This window comes from Diabrotica virgifera, chromosome 6 (genome assembly GCF_917563875.1).
Source record: "Diabrotica virgifera virgifera chromosome 6, PGI_DIABVI_V3a".
Taxonomy (NCBI): Eukaryota; Metazoa; Arthropoda; class Insecta; order Coleoptera; family Chrysomelidae; genus Diabrotica; species Diabrotica virgifera.
Window position 1 is genome coordinate 13,101,097 of NC_065448.1, and position 12,626 is coordinate 13,113,722.

A 12,626-nucleotide genomic window follows, 5' to 3' on the forward strand; every position below is an offset into this window, starting at 1 on the left:
TTTAATCAGTTACAAAAAAACTCGAAGAGGTATCACAAGGTTATTTATTATTGTTAAAAATCATAAAAGGACGCGTTTCGGCTTTACACAAGCCATCATCAGCTTAAATACAGGACATAGAAAACAACGGACTGACCAGAAAACAGGAAGGAGGAAGAATCAGCTATAGAAGAATACTATATAATGTAAACTAGCTGATTCTTCCTCCTTCCTGTTTTCTGGTCAGTCCGTTGTTTTCTATGTCCTGTATTTAAGCTAATGATGGCTTGTGTAAAGCCGAAACGCGTCCTTTTATGATTTTTAACAATAATAAATAACCTTGTGGTACCTCTTCGAGTTTTTTTGTAACTAAAAATACCAAGTTTCTTGTAAAAGGTATATATTAAAATACCCTAAATAAGGGTCACAATACAAAACGTTTTCGGATTAAGGAATCCATCATCAGTGTTTAAAAGCCAAAATTTGCATGCCTGAGCCACCAAAATGTATTGGGTAAAAACCCTTTAAATGTAAATGATAAAGTTATTTTACATATTTATATAAAAAGCATCTGATGTTAAAGATAAACCTGGATGTTACCCAGGGCAACACAGGACTCTCCCCACGTGGTTGGAACTTTTTTTTTTGAGAAAACCTCACATATTGGATTTCAATGGCCAACTCCAATATGTGAGGTTTTCTCCAAAAAAAAGTTCCAACCACGTGGGGAGAGTCCTGTGTTGCCCTGGGTAACATCCAGGTTTATCTTTAAAATCAGATGATTTTTATATAAATATGTAAAATAACTTTCTCATTTACATTTAAAGGGTTTTTACCCAATACATTTTGGTGGCTCAGGCATGCAAATTTTGGCTTTTAAACACTGATGATGGATTCCTTAATCCGAAAACGTTTAGTATTGTGACCCTGATTTAGGGTATTTTAATATATACCTTTTACAAGAAACTTGGTATTTTTGTGATTTATGGTATACAGCCAGCTACATGAAGTTTATTTTCCTCGTCGATTTTTTTGTAACTGGTTACCTCGAGACCACATTTAAGTAATATGGATACTTCTCTTCACGGATATAATTTAATATAAATTACATTACCATTATGGAGAGTTTCTACCTTTAGACGTTAGCTTAATAGCTAGTTGACTTCAGTCATAATAATTACGATAAAATACGAGATACGATCAAATAGGAGGATGTCAGAAAAAATTGAGTGCAGTGACTATTGAAGTAAAAGTGGAAGATGAACTAACTGACCCAATTGAAGCCGGCAATGGGATAAGACAGGGAGATTCCTTGAGTCGTTTATTGTTCAACCTGATCATGGACGAAATAATAAAAAAAGTAAGAACCAAAATAGGATACCAAATGAGAGACAAACAATAATAAAAAAAGTAAGAACCAACAAAGGATACCAAATGGGAGATTCATTTAGAAATTTTTTATGATTTTGATAAATTAAAAAACATTTAGTTATCTTATTTTTCTCTTACATTGTGAAGCTCTTTGCTTGTTTAGATATTGTATGACAATATTAAACAACCCAGTACTCAAAACGAGGGAGTGGTTGTAGTTCTAGCTCCACACGCACCCCTCCAAGAAACCAATGAGTGTGTGTTTTTACATTATTTACATATGTACATTTTTTTCCATCTGTTTGTGTCCAGCTCTTAAACATCAACTTTGTATTGTGATTTCTTGGTAAAATCTGGCAGCATGTAACTTTATTTAAATGTTTTCCTGATGAATCCATCTATTGATTGGGGCCCTCATACCATACATTAGTATTAGACGGTGCTTCCGTGGGAAACTTTAGACACTGCTGGTCAGCTTGCATGTGGCAGGGATAGTTTTGTACATTCCAGTCTGGCATGTCTCCCGATGTAATGCAAGAAGTTATATCTTCATTTGAAACTCTTTGAAGAACTGGTGGAGAAGATAGTTTTGTAACATTCCAGTCTATTATTTCAGTGTAGTCCTGTGCTTGGAAATTTAAAGTAGGAGGGATGAAATTTCTAATACTTTTGCCCTTGGCTTTAGTATGTCCGGCTTTTAACACTCTCCTTGGCCCTAGCTCTCTAATATGTTTCCTTTTTCCCTACTACTTAAAATTTTGAAGCACAATAGACTGGAATGTTGCAAAACTATCTTCTCCACCACTTCCTCGAAGAGTTTCAAATGAAGATATAACTCCATGTATTACATCGGGCGACATATCAGACTGGAATGTACAAAACTATCCTTGTCACAAGCCAGCTGATGAGCGGTGTTTAAAGTTGGCCACGGAAGCATCGTCATCGTCTAATGCTAATGTATGTGGACCTCAATCAAGAGATGGATGCATCAGGACAACACTTGAATTAAGGTCGATGCTATCAGATTTTACCAAGAAATCACAATTCAAAGTTGGTGTTTGAGAGCTGGAAACAAACAGATGAAAAAGAAATGTACATATGTAAATAATGTAAAATGCACACACTCATTGGTTGCTTGGAGAGAAGGGTGCATGTGGAGCTAAAAGTGCACCCACCGCCTCGTTTTGTGTTCTGGGTTGTTTAAATATTGTCATACAATATCTAAACAAGTGAAGAGCTTCACAGTGTAACAAAAAAATGACATAACTAAATGTTTTTTAATTTTTCAAAATCATCAAAAATTTCAAATTTTTATAGATTTTGATTGACCTTGCGGGATCGGAAAATATCCGGAAAATATTTAGTACTCAATCATCCAAAGTGTAAACAAATTTTACTATAGCGATAAATAAAACGTACTCGAATGATAAATAAAAATTTTTGAAAAAAAGGTCAAATTTTATTTTTTTTTTTTTCATAATCTTTAGGTCCGTTGCGGGATCGGAAGATAAAGTCTGATTTGAATAATTCTTTTTTGTTTTTCTTGTAATTACCACCAATCGCAACTTTTTCGCACTATAGCGATACGGAATTATCAACTTGACTTTTTTCGCACCACCCTAGTGTACAGTGACTTTATAATGGAAATTATTTTATGAGGAATTATGAAGATTTGGTTCTATATTGTAACAAACATTGGAAGCAGCGATATTATCGCGCACATTATTAGAGGTAATACCACGACGAAAAAAATTAAGTTCTATTTTAAAGAGAAAAATCATCAACTGAATATATATATATATATATATATATATATATATATATATATATATATATATATATAAAGCAGTTAGGTAATATTGACTGACACTATGTAAAATCTTGTTAATTTTGAGGTTGCAGTCATAAATTTCAGAGCATTAATAACAATATATATATATATATATATATATATATATATATATATATATATATATATATATATATATATATATATATATATATATATATATATATATATATATATATATATCCCTCGTGACCTAGTTACGCACTTGATCCGAATACTTCTTCGGAATAAGAACCACAGCGATATCCAGAGCTCTTTGTGAGAGTTGATAGAGTCCAAAATCCTGTAGGATCTCGCCTGGTTAGTCCTGCAGGACGACGGAACGCTCCCGTGAAGCGAGAAGCAAACCAAGACAGAGCGACCGGCGACGGCAGGTGTGTAGTGCTTGTGCGCGGAGGCGGCGTATTACCGCCGCCGCCAACGTAGCGTTCACTAAGATCGGTAAATCGTTGATATGCCGCCTCGGTCGTCGATTTTCACAGCCGCCTTCAGTCAGTCGTCTTTTTGCCGCCTCCGATCCTGCCACGCTGTTGGGCGATCAGCGGACGAAGCTGCCTCCTGGAAGACTTTGCAAGATTTCCAACGACAGACTCAGCTTAGAAATACATAAGGCAGTCAAATAAAGGTCAGTGAATTTTTTTAGTACACTTGCTTCAAATTATTAATACGACATATTGTATTCAGAAATTTTTTTGGACAACTCAAAACATTTTACATATATATTTGATTTAATTATTACTTAATTATAAAAAAAATTAAATAAAAATTTACGAAAATTATATTTAATTAAAATATTTATTGAGCCTTAAGTGATTCGGCATATTTATTCTTGGAATTTATTCTAACCTAAAAATTTAAAACTGTACAAAAGTTGTAGGTTTTGAAAACGCAGAACAACGATTTTCTATATTATAAAATTAGGTTTTTGGAAAAATCGGGGAAAGAAAAATGTATACAAATATTATGAGTACATATTTTAATGTTTTTCCTGAAATTACGCTGTTTTAGTATTCGTAGAATTTCTGTCAAAATTTATAAATGTTCATAATATTTATTTTTAGTTATTTATTTTGGTGGTGTTATACTTTGTGATGGCTTTTATTCATTTTTTATAAAAATATTTTTTCTTTACGGCTTTGAAATTTGTTTTATATTGTATTATATCTACAACAAATGTACGAACAAGATGAAAAGTTCAAAAAATAATTTTTAAAATACTAACAAAAAGAATATTTTATAAAAATGTATTATGAATTTGAGTTTTATTTTGTGTTTTTGAATTTTGAGTTTAATATTGAAGATGGTGCTATATTTTACTATTTTTTGGATCAAAATTTCTAAAAATCACTATTTTTCAATTACTTATTTATTAATTTCAATTTTCCTTCAGCTATTTATTTCTTTTATAACTATGAATTGAAATATTTACATTTTCTGTGTTTGTATGATCGAAAAATGATTTATGTATATATATATATATATATATATATATATATATATATATATATATATATATATATATATTAACATAATTATCTACTTGTGTTTAAATCAATAGAAGAAATTTGTTTTAAACCAAATTTTTTGTTTTTCTGTATAATTATAAAAATGCTAGTCACATGGCCTAAGCACTACTGCCATCTAGTGGAAACTGTAGAGTTAACCGTAGGTTTCTTTGTTAAAATATCCGGGAAGGGTATGTATATTGATAATTTGCAAGATTTTTTTAAATTTTATCGAAATACATATTACTAAAAATAATTCCTTGGTCGTTTGACTTCTTCTTCAGCTTTTTGCCATCATGAGGATTTTCTCCACAGCAGTCTATTCTCCCAGTCGCCTTCTCTGAGGTATCTATCTATCATAGCACTTCCTATCTACAGGGTAGCGAGAAAGTATGGAAACACGGTAATTTCTCGGAAACCGCTGGAACGATTTTTATAGATTTTGGTGGGTAAGGGTTTTCTAATACGGCCGATATTATAGTGGTAATTACATTGTTGTCAAATTTTTCGTTTTTCTGGAAATCTAATGAACTTTCTTATTTCAAATAGAACACCCTCTATATTTTTTGCGTTTTGACGTCCTTAAGAAATACTGATTATTTTTCATGTGATATTTCCTGTACTTAAATGCCATAATTTCGGAGTTATTGCTACATTTATTAAAAAAAAATGTTTTTAAACAAATTATAAAAATTAAATTTTTCGGCCCGGATAGACATTATTTTAGGTTCTTTGAATCATTGAAAACAAAAAAGTTTTTTATAATTTTGGTCTAAAGTTAATCGTTTCCTAGTTATAAACAATTTAAAACTGAAAAAATCGAAAAATGACGATTTTCTAGGTTCAAAAACACAAGTAAAGATTATTATTTTTGAAACAACGAAGGGCCTAAATTCAAGTTCAAATCTTATTTTATCAGTTACCGATAGGTAATTTTGGGCTTATTGCATTTTAAAACACTCTTTTCTAGTTGTTAATGCAGCCCGATAGCCCGTCCTCTGATATTATGTGCTTCATTAACAAAAAAAACAATGTTTTAGAATAAAACATGCCAAAAATTCTTATAGGGAGCTGATAAAAGAAGGTTTGAGCTTGAATTTAAGTACTTCGTAATTAAAAAAAATTTACGTGTGTATTTGAATCTTGAAAATCGTAATTTTTCGATTTTTTTTCAGTTTTACATTGTTTATAACTCGGAAACGATTAACTTTAAAGAAAAATTACAAAGGATCTTTTTTGTTCCCAATGATCCAAGGAATCTAAAATAATGTCTAGCATGGCCGAAAAATTTGATTTTTATAATTTGTTTAAAATTTGGTTTTAATAAATGTAGTAATAACTCCAAAATTATGGCATTTAGGTATAGGGAGCATAACATGAAAAATAATCAGCATTTCTTAAGGACGTTAAAACCCAAAAAATATACAGGGCCTTCCATTTGATATAAGAAAGTTCATTAGATTTCCAGAAAAACGGAAGATTTGACAACAATGTAATTTTCACTATAATATCGGCCGTATTAGAAAACCCTTACGAACCAAAATCTATAAAAATCGTTCCAGCGGTTTCCAAGAAATTACCGTGTTTCCATACTTTCTCGCTACCCTGTATATTTTGCATTTCATAGCAGGTTTTCTTCTCTCTCTTCTTTCTGGCAGTCCCGGAATGTCTCAGTCCAGCATTCCTTTTGGCAACCTGTGCTTTTAAATTTTTTTACATGCCTCTACCAATTCACATGCCCATACCTCTGCAAAATTTTACAATTTTTATGTAATTTTGCAGTCTACTTCCATTCTGTTCTATATTTCCTATGTTCTTATTCTATTCTCTCTGGTGATTTGTATACTTCTTCTCATAAAGTGCGTAAATCTACAACGATGACGGTTTTACGAAGCACAAATAATATTTCAAGTTAGAAACCTGAAAACTCTAAGCTATTTTCTCAAAATCCTACGGTTGGCCATGCGTCATTCCAAAATCATCATTCCAAATACGGATTTGTTTATTAGACCAGGACGCATCTGTAAAAATATTAGTACATTTGGACGTTGAGAGGTGACTCAAATTTTATTGGAGAAATTGCTTGAAAATAACTCAAATAATAATATTTGAGTTATCCTCCCACTCAAAAAGCTCCGGAACATTGTTTAAATAATCAAAATGTCACAAAATGAAGGAAAAATTCGATTTTTTTCTTCGTGTTTTGATTATAACTATTATAAGTATTCACTTCCGAGAAAAGTTGTACTGACATAAAAGTTGCGTAATTAAATTTCCTACAATATAGGATTAGCTAAAAATTTTAAAAATTGTCACCCTTGTAGCAAAATAGCAATAATTGCGAAAGAAAAAACATAATAAAACAAGTATTCGCATTTTACGTTTTTCAACCATTTATGCTAAACTTAAAACCTTCATATTTCATCCAGAAAAACTATATGATATAATAAAACAATACTCTAAATTTCATTAAGATCGGTTTAATAGATTTTGCAAAATAAATTTTGCAATCCAGCTTTCGCAAAAAAAAATCATTTTTTAAAAATGTTGCAGGACTGAAAATAAAGCAGATAGCAAGTTGAAATTTTTTTACGTATAGAAAAATACTGTACCTTTCACTCGCATTTACAAAATTAAAATCGGTTAATTACCACAACGTCAGGAATTATTTTTTTAAATAAACATTAATTTTTGGTGCTACGCGCAGGAGAGCGGATACGTTTGCTCTGATTGGGCATTCCAATGACATTTGATAATGACTGATAAATTTTAATTTTTAGTACATTTCGAAATAAATAAATAAATTTGTTTATTGCAAAATAAAAACACATACTATGTCCTTTGAAATAACACTTTTTTTAGCAAAAACCTTTTTTTATATATTTTAACTTAGAGAATAAAAATTTATTAATTTTAAACATATGCAATTGTTTAAACAATATATCACAAACAATAGTCAAATTAGTTTGATTTTTGTGGAATTAAAATATTAAAATACAACAAAATAAAGAGAGAGAAAATAATATATTAGATAAAGATTGAAAGAAATTTTGGTGGAAATCAACTCGTGTGAATCGAACACCGCTGTCCTGCGCGTAGCACCAAAAATTAATGTTTATTTAAAAAAAAATCCTGACGACGTGTTAGTTAACCGATTTTAATTTAAGTTGCAAATGAAAAGTACAGTATTCTTCTATATGTAAAAAAATTTCAACTTGCTATCTGCTTTATTTTCTGTCCTGCAACATTTTTAAAAAATGATTTTTTTGCGAAAGCTGGATTTCAAAATTTATTTTGCAAAATCTATTAAACCGATCTTAATGAAATTTACAATGTTGTTTTATTAAATCATATAGTTTTTCTGTATGAACTATAAAGGTTTTAAGTTTAGCATAAATGGTTGAAAAACGTAAAATGCGAATATTTGTATTACAGTCGAACCCGCTTATTAGCATCCCTGTTATAGGAATATCCCGGTTTATGGAATATAAATTCAAGTTCCCGAAACGTTTCCATTTACTCCTTAATAAATTTATCCTTTTATTGGAATAGGTTCTAATTAGATAATACCGCTTATTAGCATATTTTGCAGGTCAACGACTATTTTTTTTACAATTTACTAAAAATTTAAATTATATTTGGTTATTATAGTCAGTCGTCAAGGGCCTGTAGTGCTGGATTAGATATTATTAGGGTAATAAATATTTATTACTTTGTTACGAGTACCAATTCGATTTTTAGCCGACAAATGCATGGGTCATAAAGTAATTTTTATTTTTCTACACAAAGGCACTGTTGCCTACTATAAAATTGTATGGAAAGCAGTTATTAAGCAGTTTATTTAGAATTCACCCAGAGAGTATTTACCTACTTGTTTGCAAGATGTCAATTATGGCTTTGTTAAAAGCCAGTTTTAAATTCATCCATTTCTTGCCGCCAATAAAAGTTCCATTCAACCAATGGATTAAGGATGACCACAGGGATTAACAACAAAAAGCTATAATTACCGATAATTTCTCAAGAAAAAATAAGTAATTTTGTTATATGCATTTTAATAAGAAAATATTTACATATCTACATATTGCATACATTTTATATTAATTACCTACTGCTACTGCATTCATTCACATACATAATATAATGTAATTTGGTATTTAACACATACATATAGATATGTAGGTAGTAGTTACACTACTGTATTATTGACGTAAAAAGACCTAAAACCATTTACATATACTGATTATGTAGGTGTACATATATGATACATATATGATACAGGTGTACATATTGGCAAATTATGTAAAACTACATATTGGCATAGTATGTAAAACTATACATTGGCATAGTATGTAAATAATATTATTACGTATATTCGGTACACTTATTTCGACTAGCCACCAATGATCGGTTATTAGAATATCCCGGTTATAAGAATATTTTTGCCTGGTACAAAGGCTATTCCAATAAGCGGGTTCGACTGTAATATGTTTTTTTTTTCGCAATTATTGCTATTTTGTAACAAGGGTGACAATTTTTAAAATTTTTAGCTAATCCTATATTGTAGGAAATTTAATTACGCAACTTTTATGTCAGTGCAACTTTCTCGGAAGTGAATACTTTTAAAGTTATAATCAAAAAACGAAGAGAAAAATCGAATTTTTCCTTACCTTTTTGAGTGGGAGGATAACTTAATTATTATTATAGGAGTTAATTCCAAGCAATTTCTGCAAAAGAAATGAGTCACCTCTCAACGTCCATCTCAAAACAGATGCGCCATTGGACTCATCGGTGTACGAGGGATCAAAACAATACTCTAGTTTGTAATTTTTCTTGATGATCGTTGAACAACTCTATCAAGATTTTACTTATACAGTCGAACCCGCTTATTGGAATAGCCGTCGTGCCAAGAAAAGTATTCCTATAACAGGGATATTCGAATAACCGATCATATAAGCATAGTAAAAACGTTTTGGGACCTCAAATTGTTATTCCTTAAACCAGGATATTCCTTTAACCGGTATTCTAATAAGCGGGTTCGACTACTTAGGTACATTGAACTGTGAAACATTAATTTCAATTTTGTGTGTGTGTGTGTGTGTGTGTGTGTGTGTGTGTGTGTGTGTGTGTGTGTGTGTGTGTGTGTGTGTGTGTGTGTGTGTGTGTGTGTGTGTGTGTGTGTGTGTGTGTGTGTGTGTGTGTGTGTGTGTGTGTGTGTGTGTGTGTGTGTGTGTGTGTGTGTGTGTGTGTGTGTGTGTGTGTGTGTGTGTGTGTGTGTGTGTGTGTGTGTGTGTGTGTGTGTGTGTGTGTGTGTGTGTGTGTGTGTGTGTGTGTGTGTGTGTGTGTGTGTGTGTGTGTGTGTGTGTGTGTGTGTGTGTGTGTGTGTGTGTGTGTGTGTGTGTGTGTGTGTGTGTGTGTGTGTGTGTGTGTGTGTGTGTGTGTGTGTGTGTGTGTGTGTGTGTGTGTGTGTGTGTGTGTGTGTGTGTGTGTGTGTGTGTGTGTGTGTGTGTGTGTGTGTGTGTGTGTGTGTGTGTGTGTGTGTGTGTGTGTGTGTGTGTGTGTGTGTGTGTGTGTGTGTGTGTGTGTGTGTGTGTGTGTGTGTGTGTGTGTGTGTGTGTGTGTGTGTGTGTGTGTGTGTGTGTGTGTGTGTGTGTGTGTGTGTGTGTGTGTGTGTGTGTGTGTGTGTGTGTGTGTGTGTGTGTGTGTGTGTGTGTGTGTGTGTGTGTGTGTGTGTGTGTGTGTGTGTGTGTGTGTGTGTGTGTGTGTGTGTGTGTGTGTGTGTGTGTGTGTGTGTGTGTGTGTGTGTGTGTGTGTGTGTGTGTGTGTGTGTGTGTGTGTGTGTGTGTGTGTGTGTGTGTGTGTGTGTGTGTGTGTGTGTGTGTGTGTGTGTGTGTGTGTGTGTGTGTGTGTGTGTGTGTGTGTGTGTGTGTGTGTGTGTGTGTGTGTGTGTGTGTGTGTGTGTGTGTGTGTGTGTGTGTGTGTGTGTGTGTGTGTGTGTGTGTGTGTGTGTGTGTGTGTGTGTGTGTGTGTGTGTGTGTGTGTGTGTGTGTGTGTGTGTGTGTGTGTGTGTGTGTGTGTGTGTGTGTGTGTGTGTGTGTGTGTGTGTGTGTGTGTGTGTGTGTGTGTGTGTGTGTGTGTGTGTGTGTGTGTGTGTGTGTGTGTGTGTGTGTGTGTGTGTGTGTGTGTGTGTGTGTGTGTGTGTGTGTGTGTGTGTGTGTGTGTGTGTGTGTGTGTGTGTGTGTGTGTGTGTGTGTGTGTGTGTGTGTGTGTGTGTGTGTGTGTGTGTGTGTGTGTGTGTGTGTGTGTGTGTGTGTGTGTGTGTGTGTGTGTGTGTGTGTGTGTGTGTGTGTGTGTGTGTGTGTGTGTGTGTGTGTGTGTGTGTGTGTGTGTGTGTGTGTGTGTGTGTGTGTGTGTGTGTGTGTGTGTGTGTGTGTGTGTGTGTGTGTGTGTGTGTGTGTGTGTGTGTGTGTGTGTGTGTGTGTGTGTGTGTGTGTGTGTGTGTGTGTGTGTGTGTGTGTGTGTGTGTGTGTGTGTGTGTGTGTGTGTGTGTGTGTGTGTGTGTGTGTGTGTGTGTGTGTGTGTGTGTGTGTGTGTGTGTGTGTGTGTGTGTGTGTGTGTGTGTGTGTGTGTGTGTGTGTGTGTGTGTGTGTGTGTGTGTGTGTGTGTGTGTGTGTGTGTGTGTGAAAAAATGGCTTGGATGCGAGTCCGTTAGCCACAGATTTTTATTTTATTTTTACCTCAATTTATTAGTTTTGTTATATTTATACGTATTTCACTTAAATGATTATATTTGTTTCTTTCAAGTAGTTTATGAGTAATTTAAATATTTCCATTTTATGACAGCTTAGTAGATATTCTATACTAATTGGAAAATGAACTTGTGTTTGTCGTAAATTGTAATATAATTGATTTATATATCTCTCGTTAATTTTGCATTCCAAGAAAATATGGTTTAAATCTCTAATCGAAACATTATCACAAAAACAGACTGATGAATTAATTATTCCTAATTTGTGCAGATGTGCCTCATATTTCAATTTTCCTTCAACTATTAATTTTTTTATAATTATTGATTGAAATATTTACATTTTCAGTTTTTTATGACCTAAAAATGATTTATATATGTTATATACTTACTTACGATTACATAAATAGAAGAAATTTGTTTCAAATAGGAATTTTTTAGGATTTTTATATAATTATAAAAATGCTAGTCATAAGGCCTATGTTTTACTGCCATCTAGTGGAAACTGTGGAATTAACTGTAAGTTTATTTGTTAACCCTGTAACCGTCACACCTTAAATCCATTGAAATAAAATTCTAAAAATGTTTGTGAGTGTTTTCTAAGCGACTATAAACGCATCAGTGGGGTAGGTATATGCAATTTTTGTATAAAAAGTGGAGTTTAAAAATGTTGCCCTCAAGTAACATTGCCCATTAGTGATATAATGAGAACGTTGCTCCAAAGCAACACTAAGAGTTTGAGCTTAAAATTTTTGTATTGTGCAAACGAGAGATCACCACTAACAAAAGTAATTTTTTAGGGCTTACAATTTGTAAGAAAAACTACAGAAATAAGCAAACTTGAACTTTAATACTTACAAAGTTACAATAAAAAACAAAGATAAAAATTTATGGAGAGTTATGAAATTTAAAAAAACAATTCTTAGCCGGTGTAAACCATAGTCTCATGTCACATTTTTGACAGAAAATTGTCGTGTAGCCATTCTTGCAAAAGCCGCATCTTCGTTTTGGTCCATAGATAAGCCAGTGTCCTACGTTGTCTTTCTAGTGATAGAATGTGGTCGACTTTTCGTAGGAGTTACAATAATTTTTTCGGCCGTCTCATTCAGTGAAGACCGCCCTTCTTTTTTATTTTACCTGTTTGGAAACAAATTCAGCTATGTCCATTTTAAATTTTTTA

At 32.9% G+C, this 12,626-nt stretch overlaps 1 protein-coding gene across 1 annotated transcript in view; it reads left to right on the forward strand.

Moving 5' to 3' along the window:
• Positions 1-3,624: 3,624 nt before the first annotated feature.
• The window catches only part of LOC114335810 (cysteine/serine-rich nuclear protein 1), a 194,161-nt gene continuing 185,159 nt past the window's right edge, over positions 3,625-12,626 (forward strand). The window contains exon 1 of the mRNA XM_050653364.1: positions 3,625-3,824. The gene's annotated coding sequence lies outside the window, so the exon portion shown is untranslated. The remainder of the gene's footprint in view (positions 3,825-12,626) is intronic.